We start from the raw sequence: 11,569 nt of genomic DNA on the forward strand, positions 1-11,569 counted from the left end.
CCTGTCCTGTCAATGAAAAAGGAAATAATTTTAGTCTCACAGCCTCAACGGGAACACCATTTTGCCGAGAGGTATCGGCACACATAAGAAATTTATCCAAATGTTCGTTGGGGTTCTCATGGAGTTCCCCTCCGAATTGACCACATTGTTGTATCAGTTGGATCATGCCGGTCTTGATCTCGTATGTGTTAGCCGGGATCGTGGGAGCGACAATGCCATTACGATTCTAGGGGCGATGCGGAGCGAGGATCTCCATCATCGAACGCGTATCATTGCCCCCGCGGATGTTGTTCACGCGTGGCCTTTGGGTTCCGTCGGGTTGGTTGACCTCGGCGTTGGGGTTTGCCATTCTCTCTTTTCGAATCCTACAAAGAGTACGTTCAATTTCGAGATCAATAGGAATAAGAGAATCACTTTTCGATCGGGTGTGCATAAAGTAAAAAGGAGTATAAAAGGTTATCAACAAGAAAGAATAATGTTAGTCAATGTATATATAAACACTTTATACAGAAAGAATGCTTAAACTAACAATAAAACGTTTTTGTCTAATATTGTAGGCGATTATAAATCCCCGGCAACGGTGCCAAAAATTTGATAGCGTAAAATCTAGTGGTAGAGTTTTCACGACGAAATGTATATATTGTGAGTGCGGATTCTAAATCTATGGATGTGATCTTTATAAATTACTCTTAACTCTACTAGTCGCTACGACTACTTAGGGGCAAGTGTACCCCGTCGTATCAAGTAATAATCCGGTTAAGACCGGGTATCGAATCCACGAGATTTATAATTACAAGTATTAGACGACTCGGTTTCGTATGTTATTTAAGCGACGATTACTTTGGGGTAAAGTAAGACACAACTACACACTATTCCTAACTATTGGCGACACAGATTTATGTAGCTAAAACCCTATGAAGTGGGATGAATTATGATAAGTTATAACAACGATAAATAACGACTCTAAATATATACGGATAATAATTTACTCTTGCAAAGATGACTAAGTGTAGTAGGACCGACCCGTGAAGCACTTAGACTATGTGATTCCTAGTCAAGGCGTGTCTAATGCGGGGGAATTAGAAACTAGGGCCCGTAAGTTCTGTGGCTTGTCAATTCCTACGGTTTCCGGTTTGGCACTTCCGGTAGGGCAACACCTATATAACTCCCTAAGGATAGCCCGAATGGCATCGGAAATCGCGTTCTCCTACACAATAATCAATTATCAATATCAAAACAAGTAGCAAATACTAACACGTAAAGAGAAATAGAGATTATAAATCATGAAATTATAAATATGAAATGTATATAAATGGAATACAACCAAGCCTAGTACATAGGAAGAGTACAAGCTAATTAGCACGTAAAAGGGGAGAATCCGCCCTTGAAACTAGCTATCCGGACTCAAAGCCGTCTCCTAGGTCATGGAGGTGGAACTCTCGAGCTTGGTGACGAATGATGGAGCGGAACTTCGATGGAATGCCGAAACAACCGAACAAGCTCTCGAGGTGGAGAGTTTAGCTACAAAAACTGAATCTATACTACAACAATAATCAAAACAAGTATAGTTTGCTCTCTAGTGTGTAATTATTTCTTGGTTGGTATCTCAATGAAGTTCAAGAGCTTCCTATTTATAGACATCAAGCAAGGGCAATGTTGTAATTTCACAAAGTACAAGTATGGAGCAACATTATTTGGTGCAGAAATCCCATGATACGCCCCGCGTAAGGTGGTCTACGCCCCGCGTAAATGCCCATTCCGTCAGAAATCTCCTGTATGTGGACCAATTCCGTGTCTTGTTGTCTCAAGCACGCCCTGTGTAGCTAAGGTACGCCCCGCGTGTTTGAGTCTCTGGAGTTTTATTGCTTGAATTGGAGCTTTTACGCCGTGCGTAGCTGAAGTACGCCCCGCGTAAAAGAGTCTCTGAGTTATTATCATTGAGGAATTGCCTGGTACGCCTCGCGTGTATGGTTATACGCCCCACGTACGAAGAGTTGACTCAGGGAGACAATGCAGTCTGACTTTCAGGATTAGGCCAATCATTTCCGACATGTGTCATACGCCCCGCGTAAGGTGGCATACGCCCCGCGTATGCTGAGTCAATTCCACATGGCGCCTGTGGATAAGGCAATTATTGCTGAAAACATGTTTCACGTCCCGCATAAAGGATGATACGCCCCGCGTATTTGAGTAGATTTTTGCTCCTAGCTCGTACCTGAAATACAAATCTTGCGAACCGAGTTAGCTTGACGTTTTTATTTCCTAAACTGATCAAAAGCACGGAAAATTAACTGAAAGTACGAGATTTATTTTTATTTCTTTATTTTATCAAAACACTTTATTTTTGTAATTAAACTTATTTATTTTATCCAAAATCAACCCGTAAATCACGCTAAAAGATAGGGGTAAAATACCCCTATCATCAGCATAAGACATCACTTCATTAGAGATCACGTACTAAAGGATGAGATCAAGCTGACCTATGTGCCAACTAATGAACAGCTTGCAGATATCTTCACTAAGCCCCTGGCACGTGAACAATTCAACATACTAAGGGAAGCCATCGGTATGTCTAATCCCCTTCAATAATTCTATGAGAAAAATTGAATGTTGTGAAATTGCCATGCTGAGTAAATTCAAAAATTAGTAACTTCTACTTGTTGGTCCCTTATAACGTTACAAGTATAGTTCCAAGGGGGGGGGGGTTAGGAACTATTTAAAATTTTTTAATTCTTAGGGCAGACTTCTTTTCTTAAGAGAAAAGGTTTTAACAGTGGCGCTGAGTAATCAGTAAGATACTGGCTTAGTCAACTGGTGACTAGGTCAGTTTCTTGACTTGAGTCAGTAGATAGCACTTAAAGTCTATTCCTGAGCTCAGATGTTCGATGCGCACAACTCAGCTTGACCTCTTTACTTGGTCAGTTTTTAGTTATTTAAGCAAGCAATATATATAAGGAGTTTAAGGTAAGAAATGCGTTACTCAGCAAATTTATCCAGGTTCGGCTTCTTCTAAGCCTACGTCCTGTCCCCGGAACACGTTCCGAGATTTCGAATCCTCTACTGAGCTCTTTAAAGGTAGAGCCTCAAACCTTTTACAATCTTAGCAACTGAGTATAACAAGAGTACCTTCCTCTATACCTCTACTGAATCATAATCTCTCACTGAGTACTATAATCGAGTACTCAGCCTCTCCTTTCTAATCTCTAGAAATGATAAGTGTTTGTCCTAAACAATGATTGCTAAGACACCTTAGATGATTGAATAATTACTCTAGACTTTTACACAAAGATATGAAATGTAGTGTAAGATTTGCTTTGCTTTTTGCTTGCAGAACTTGCGTAGAAATTTGGTCAGCGTAATGGCTTGATCAAGTTCTGTATGGAATGAGGCTTCTGATGGCACTATTTATAGAGACGTCTTGAGGCATCGGTCATTTCGAATTTCGAAATAACCGTTGAAGGGAAACGGCTTCCTGTCGTTGTCATCCTAACTTGCTCAGAGCTCTCGGCCAATCAGATTTGAGTATCTTCTGTCCTCGGTCAGCTTTTGGTCAGCTCGGCAGAATGTCTCTCCTTTTATGGTAAAGTCAACTGGACAGCATACTGTGTCGTCTGAACTTTACCCAAAGTGGAAACACTTTGTCTGGAAGTTTTCTCTAGCCAGCTGCTGTCTTGTACGCTTTGTCGAGTCTACTCAGCAGCTTCGTCTCGAAGTTGTTCCTTGAAGGTCTTCTAGATCCTTCTCTTGCTGAGTTGCGTTTTGTACATAGCGACATCGTTTTGATAAACACGAGCCGAGTTGTCTTGAGTTATTTGACTTGGGCTTTGACTTTCGTATTGGGCTTGGACCTTTTAATCCCTATGTCTTATAAGCAATTTAACTCAACATTGAACAAACACATTAGTAGAATAAATCAAAGCATTTAAACTTAGTGTGTATAGAATATGTTTTTAATTATACTTAAACAATTTTGTCAAATCAAAATTATGTGGAAAGGTGTTTCAACACTACTTACTAAGCTTGAAACGTAGAAAATCACTCTATGCTGAGCAAATATACATGTTGAGTGATCATCCTGAGTAGGTACATATGCTGAGTAATAACCTTGTACTGAGTAGATATACAAACTGTGTTATTATCTTATGCCGAGTTACTAAGAAATGAAAATTCATCTAAGTAAAATTAGGCACTCAATATCACAAACGCTTCACTTCCTAATAAAACAGAGTTAAAACCTACTCGCACTATTAAATGCCAACACGTGTAATAAAAAGCACCTTGAAAAGGCAAACAATAATTACATAACCCATGCGCCGAAGATGTCATAAATGACAGAATCTCTGTCGATTGAATATCTCAAAGTGAAACGGCTAGTTTAATAAATGGGGGCGATTTAGCTGTCCATAAATAGAGGAGGATTCTCCCTTAATCCTTTTCACGCGTGAACTCTTAGGCATTCGAATTCTTCAAAACTTCAAAATCCCGAAAAAAAATCTCTGAGAATATCGAACCCTCAGAACGTCTCCGGTGGTGATTCCGGCAAATTACACACCGATGAAAACCTCAAATCTCTTCCCCAATCTAACCTAACTCCTAGCAAAAACTCTCGAGATGACCCAGCAAGCTCCTCGAAACAAAAGAAACCCAAGACTAGAACCATGATAAAGGTTCACAAGAACGTCAACAATCTCGAAGTCCTAAAATGCCGATGGTTCTCTCCCAGCTTCATCACAGCCGAGAAGCCATTCTGTGAGTGGATTGAGAAAAACAATTGGGCATGCCTTTTCTCTCTCCCCGGAACTACCTATCCTCGCCTGGTTAGGGAATTTTACTCCGGTCTGTTTATGGATGAAGACGATGCAGACTACTTGGAAACCCATGTCAAGGGCCACAAGATAACAATCACACCATCCTACCTGGCAACCCTGCTAAATCTGCCAGAAAAAGGGACTGAGTTTAGAACAACAAAGGAAAAGCTTGATCATGTTAAGGGATTCTGTAAACCCAAAAACCACAAAGGAGAGATACCCAGTACCTATATGGGACAAAACCAGAAGATGGCACACTACATACTGACCAACTTCATCTTCACTAAACTCAGCTCAGCATCGTCGGCCTCCAACTTCGAGCAGTGCTTTATATGGCACATGCTGACCTACAGCCCACTCAATATGCCTGTGTTTCTGGTGGGTGCACTTCAATGTGGAGGTAAGAAACTTAGACTAGGTTCTCTAATCACCAAAATCCTTGAAGATCACAAAATAGAGACAATCAGTGAGACTAAGAGTTTGGGAACAGAAATAACCTCAGCTTTGCTATTTGGGTTGGTATTCAACCAGCCATTGAAAGGGGCTGAAGAAATTGTGGAAGAGGAAGAAGCAGGTGATGCTGAGCCAGAAGTTGAACCTAAGAAAGGGAAGGAAGTCCCTGCTGAGTCACCAAAGGCAAAGAAGAAGAGGAAGGCACTTGAAACGTGCACAAAGGACATCTCTGCCGTCCCAAAGAAGAAGCGGGCCATGGCTAAGGGCAAGAACGTTGATGCTGCCCAACCTCAGTTTACACCTAGGTCAGCAGAGAAAAGAAAAGGGCAAGTTGAGCCCAAAGAAGAAAGTGATGACACCCCAGAACAACCTCTAAAGAAGAAGAGTCGAAGTTCTGGCTTGAATATTGTTGAAGCTGATCCCATTGATGGGGTTGTGCCACCCAAGTCACACTACGCTCAAGGTCTTGGAATTGACTTGGAGAAAACTCCAGTTGAGCAAACAGAAGAAGAGGAAGAACAGCGACAGGATGTCAATCAGCCTGATGTTGAGGAAGAAGTTCATACTGAGTCAGATGATGTTGAGCAACATCAAGCGAAAGATACTGAACAAGAAGGAGATGATCAGCAAGAGGAGAGGCTCACACAATATGAAAGTCCAGATGACATTCAAGCTGACCCGTCTCCTCCCAAAGCTAAGTCATTCAAAAGGCTCAAGAAGAAGGCCTTCAAGGGACCAGTTATTGATCTACTCATAGATTCTCCGCCTCTGGACCCAATCACCGATATGTCTGATATTCAGTTTGAATACTTCTCCCACACAGTAGAGTCTCCTCCTAAAGAACCGGCCAAAAATCAAGCCTCTGTTACTCATATTGAGGAACAAGCCAAGACTCCAGAGGATCCAAAATCTGCCGAGCAAGAACTCGAAGTCACAGCTACTCAAAAAGGAGAACAAAACATGAATCCACCTGCTCAATTTCCACCTCGTAAAGAACACTCAGCTCCTGGTACTGAATTACCTCAAGGACCAACTGTTGATCACTCAACTCAAGCTGATAAGCAGCCAACTCCACCACCATCCAGCTCAACTTCCATACCTGCTTCTGAGTCAAATCCAGCTGGTCAATTTGCCTATCTTAGTGCAACTCAATCTGGCCGTCGCATCGTAGAAACTGCTCAATCCCTTCTCCAGGAGTTCAACACTTCTGATGCTGCTGGGTCTGTTCATCCTGAGTCTTCTAACATCTCATCCATCGCTCAAATTCTTAATGAAATCAAGGGGCTCAAGGATCTTATAAGTGTTATGACATCAGTTCAAACACAGCAACCCAAGCAAGACCAAATTGCGAAGCTGACCGAGCTGCTACTTCTCATGGTAAATCACATGGATTCGCTTGAAGGAAAAATCAACACTCTCTCTGTGGTCAATCCAGGATATGTCACTTCAGCTGAGTTAGCCCAACACTTTGCTAAGCTGACTTCAGAGCTGACCCATCTACGGTCTACGGGAAATCCTGAATCTGCCACATATGCCGAGTTGCAAGAATGCTTTGCCAAGCTGACTGCTGATCTTACTTGTACACGTGAGTTAGTTTCTTCTTCTTCTCAGTGTACAATTGACCAACTGAGTGAAGCGGTAAGTCTACTCAATGTCAACAAAGCACAGATGGATGTTGACCCCATCACTCATGAAACCCTTCTGAGCTTCTCACAAGCCATCCTTCGCTCAGTACGCTACACAAATGCTCAACGACAATTCTACGACTCAGCTCTGCTCAAGATGTACCATCAATCCTTTGCTCAGCTCACTGCGTCCATCTCTTGGATCAGCAAATCTCATGAATGTCTCATCAGCATGCTGAGCAGCTCCTTACGGGTTCCTCAAACTGTTCAAGATGACTGTGTTCCAGTTATTGATGGCTTAAGTGAGAGTACAAGAAGGTTGAAGCGTTATTCAAACGCTCTGTCTGGTGCTACTAGAAATGATACTTTCATTCCTCCTCCTCCCGATGATGGCAAAACGGGGGAGAAAAGCCAAGATGGAACTCAGCACGCCGGTGGTGCATCAGGGAGTAAAGATAAAGGAAAAGGCAAAGCTCAAGTCAATCCAAAGAAAAAGAAGTAGTCTAGTCTAAAGCTTAGAACCTAACCCATACTTCACTTGTGCTTAATATTTTATATTTCTTGCTGAGTAAAATTATGATGAGCATCACTTTATCCAACTTGTCTCAATATCCAACTTGTCTTAATACCATATGCTGATCTGTCCAAATTGAACAAACAAATCATAATGAAACATACTCAGTATACATAAAAACAAATCAATGAATCAAACTGAGTACTCAAGCATTTCTGAAAGCTGACCTAGACTCGTCTAAATTAGAACTTTATGCCTAGGACTGAATCTAGTCAGTACAAATATCCTTAATTTGTCTCAATTAAATCTTGGAAGGTTTATAGGTGAATTAATAGATGCAACCCTTTCGGGGGAGCAATTTCAGAAATATGAAAAATAATTCAATCATGGGGAATTTCAAAACTGAGTTCCATAATCATGTATTTTGCCAACATCAAAATGGGGGAGTTTGTTGAAACACCTTTCCACAAGATTTTGATTTGACAAAATCATCCATGATTAAGAGACAATCAAATTTAAGTGCTTTGTTTTAATTGTACTAATCTGTTTGTTCAATGTTGAGTATAAATATAAATATAAATAGATATAAAAGTAAAACAGGACAAAGTCAGCATGAGATGACAGAACAAGCTGAGGGGAATCGAATCCAGCATCAAAAGATTAAGGCTTAAAATCCAACAGAGCTAAGTAAGATAGAACTCAGCATGAGAAGCCGTCTTAACAACTGTCTTACGAAGATGAGCGAACTAAAACAAAACTCAGCATAGAAGTTGCCAAAGACAATGAACAAAGCTGAGTGAATCCTCTGGACAGCATGAAAGAGTTGCTTGCAAGACGACAAAGAATGTCGACCCTCTGTGCCAATAATTGAAACCTTTGAATTACGTAAAAGACACATTCCAAGATGTATGGGTCACTGGATTATTGGTAAAGGACAACTGGCACAAAAAGACAAGTCTGCAAGATAATGACAAACCTGGCATCTGAAGAAATCAGAGGAAAAGGATTGGCCTGAGAATTCTGAAGCTGATCAGAGGCTGTCTCCTAAAAGAGCCGTTTTAACATTAACGGCTACATCATTTCAAAATGATCCGATTCCAGATTTTCTCCTATATAAGGATAATCAAAATCCCTGCATCATTGCCCATTGACAAAAACAAAAAATACAAGAGAGAAAAGATAAAAAAAAGCACTTAGATACAAAAAGAGATCTTACACCCATCTTCCATTCTTTGTGTAAATGCTAGAGTGATTACTTGTAATCTTCTAAAGTATTCTTTATTTGAAAAGGAACAAGTGTTTATCAATAGTAACATTGAGAGCGTTGTGCTGAGTGTTTGGTTGTAAACATTCAGTGGTAGAGAAATCTAGGTGCTGGGTTGTAGCACTTAGTAGGAGTTGAGTAGACGGATAGAGGAAGGTACTCTTACATATTCAACTGCCTTATAATCGGTTTGTGCTCTACCTTTAAAGAGCTCAGTATTGGATTCTAAAAGCCCGGAGGACTCTGGGGACTGGACGTAGGCGGAGAGGCCGAACCAGGATAAGTGATACTGAGTAATCTCTAACCCTCTCTCAATATATATATTTGCATGTGTTGTGTGAGAAGTTTACTCAGCATATAAAATTGTTTAAAGCTGACTCTGAGTAATTTCAAGTGCTGAGTTAGAAGCTGACCTCCAAGAGTGTCAATATCTAACTTACAAGTAAAACAACCTTAGTCAATATCCGGCCAAAGCTGTCTTGTAACATATCTGGCCAAGCTGACCAAAAGCTGAGTTGACAAACTCACCAAATAACTAAGTCAGCACATTAATTAAACGGAAAAAAAGTTATATTAGTTGCTAACCCCCCTTTGGAACTAATCACACGGGACCAACACCTATAAGATTGACAACTTTATAGTTGGTAAGACCCAAATTGCTGAACCTTAGAGCTATAGTTTCGGCCTGACAAGGGAATACCGAACTAGGAACCCTAGAAGGATAAGTAGGTTTAATCTCCTTAGGCTTAAGCAACTCAAATTAGGTTGACAATTGAATGTCAAATTAGGCTAGAATTGGTATTATCGCATCACTCCATCCCATTCTGGGTTAAAATACCTTGTTAAAGATCATTTAGGAGTAGATTTAACTTAGATAGGAGTAAGTTTAACTTAAATAAACTCAATCTAAACCCCCCATCGCCTAGATAATATTAGACGCCTAGTAGTTTGGTACTTGTGGTATAAATCATGTAGATTCGATACCTGGACTTGTCCAGATTTATTACTTGATTATGATAGGGTACACTTATCCCTTAGTGAGTCCTCGACCAACAGCTCGGGGGCACATCAGTTCACCAGGAAGATATTGAAGGGAAATAGGCAAACGTTTGGCAGCGGAAATATAAATTTTTTTAACATATTTCCTTTAACCAAGATCCGTTAATCGTTATTTCATATAAAGAGGGATAGAAGGAAATACCTTTTGATGAACTATCTACTGTTGCAAGCGTAGTGCCCTCAACTCTTATTCCGAGTTCACGAGCACAAAACAAAAACACAATTCAAACGAAGTTAGAACTCAACCGTATAATAGCAATCAAAATAGATTGCCTCTAATTAATCAACACAAGATCAATGAGTAAAGGGAAAGAGATGAAATCAATTGATTCGAAAGGAAGCGATGAAAGACGATCCACTACAGTAGGGGTCGAAAATTCTCTCTCTTCGGGATAGCAGGGGGTGGCCGAAATTTACCACTAAGGGGGGTTTATATAACCTCTTCCATCTAAACCCTAGTCAGGTAGAATTAGGTTACTGAATAAGAATTTAATTCGGAATAAAACTTTTATTGTTATTATCTATAATTATATCTAAATATAAAGATCATAATAACTTATTAATAGGATAATAATTAGAAGCAATCTAATCTCAATAAACCTCCTAACTTATTTATCCTATAATTAATTTAATTCATATTCATAATCTAATTATAATTATTTAAATTGAATTAATTCCTTTATGTGACATAGCACATAAAATCGCCCCCTTTGTTACTGGGCCTTAGTGGACTCAGTTGGGCTTCCGTCAATTAATTAACATCTGTTTCTCTTTTGGGTTCCAAGTCTTATGTGTGACCCATTAGGTTCTTATTGCTTCTAGCCGTATACAACTATTAAATTAATTTCTCAAAATTACATTCAATCTTTGTATAATGGAATGAGTACGCGAAGTGTGATTGGCAGATCCGAACCATTCCCCTATAGCTATAAGAAGACAGGTTGATTCCGTCATTGACCTTTCCGTATTAGTTACAGTATAGTTCGATCCTTCATCAACTACATCCTTGAACATAATCTTATGACTATGGATAATGTTAAGTCATATATAGCGAGCCGTTCGTTTTACTTGTACAGGCCGAGTTAACTCCAATTAGATAGGTTAAGTGAATTCTGCATTTCAAGTCTTAAGCTATCACCTTGCAAGGATTTAGAATTAAGTCTTCCACAAGCGATCCTTGGACGTATCTCCCATTTATCAGGAGTGACAAATGCCCAATCCAATGTTAAATATCCTGCAATTACTTTATGTGATACCCAACGTCTGTTGTACACACCCCAGAGTCATCCCTGTTATGGATCGTGTTACAACAGGATCAAAGCATCACATTCCATAATCCAGAATCACTAATTAACATTCGTTTGAGTCTTAGGATTACTTATACCTATTAATATCAATGAGATGAACATGTGACAAGGATAAATCTACCCATCCTATTATCTCAAGTCGGGTCCCCAATCCTAATGAACCCCTTTCATTGGATCCATGTAACTGTCCAGATATCTGCATATCTGAAGCTTGCGAGATCAGCTCTCTGTCTCGACATAAAACATTGTTACATGCAAGTCTCAACAGTGTTATGTCAATCCCTATTCAAAACATATCACTTGACTTGGGGTGGTTTTAAGTTTATTAGTTTATTATAATGTTTTGTCTCACTTCATGCTTATATGAACACTTTATAATCACTTTAAATAAACTTAGGGATTTTCTTTTATTAGACTTGTTTAGTCCTTTAAAAAAGGTTGCCTTTATACAATTATGAAACCATATCTTATTAAAACAAATGACATAAAGAACAATTCATTTACATTAGGTTTATATCCTAGAACAATTGTCTATAGGA

Source organism: Euphorbia lathyris, chromosome 4 (assembly GCF_963576675.1).
Source record: "Euphorbia lathyris chromosome 4, ddEupLath1.1, whole genome shotgun sequence".
Classification (NCBI taxonomy): domain Eukaryota; kingdom Viridiplantae; phylum Streptophyta; class Magnoliopsida; order Malpighiales; family Euphorbiaceae; genus Euphorbia; species Euphorbia lathyris.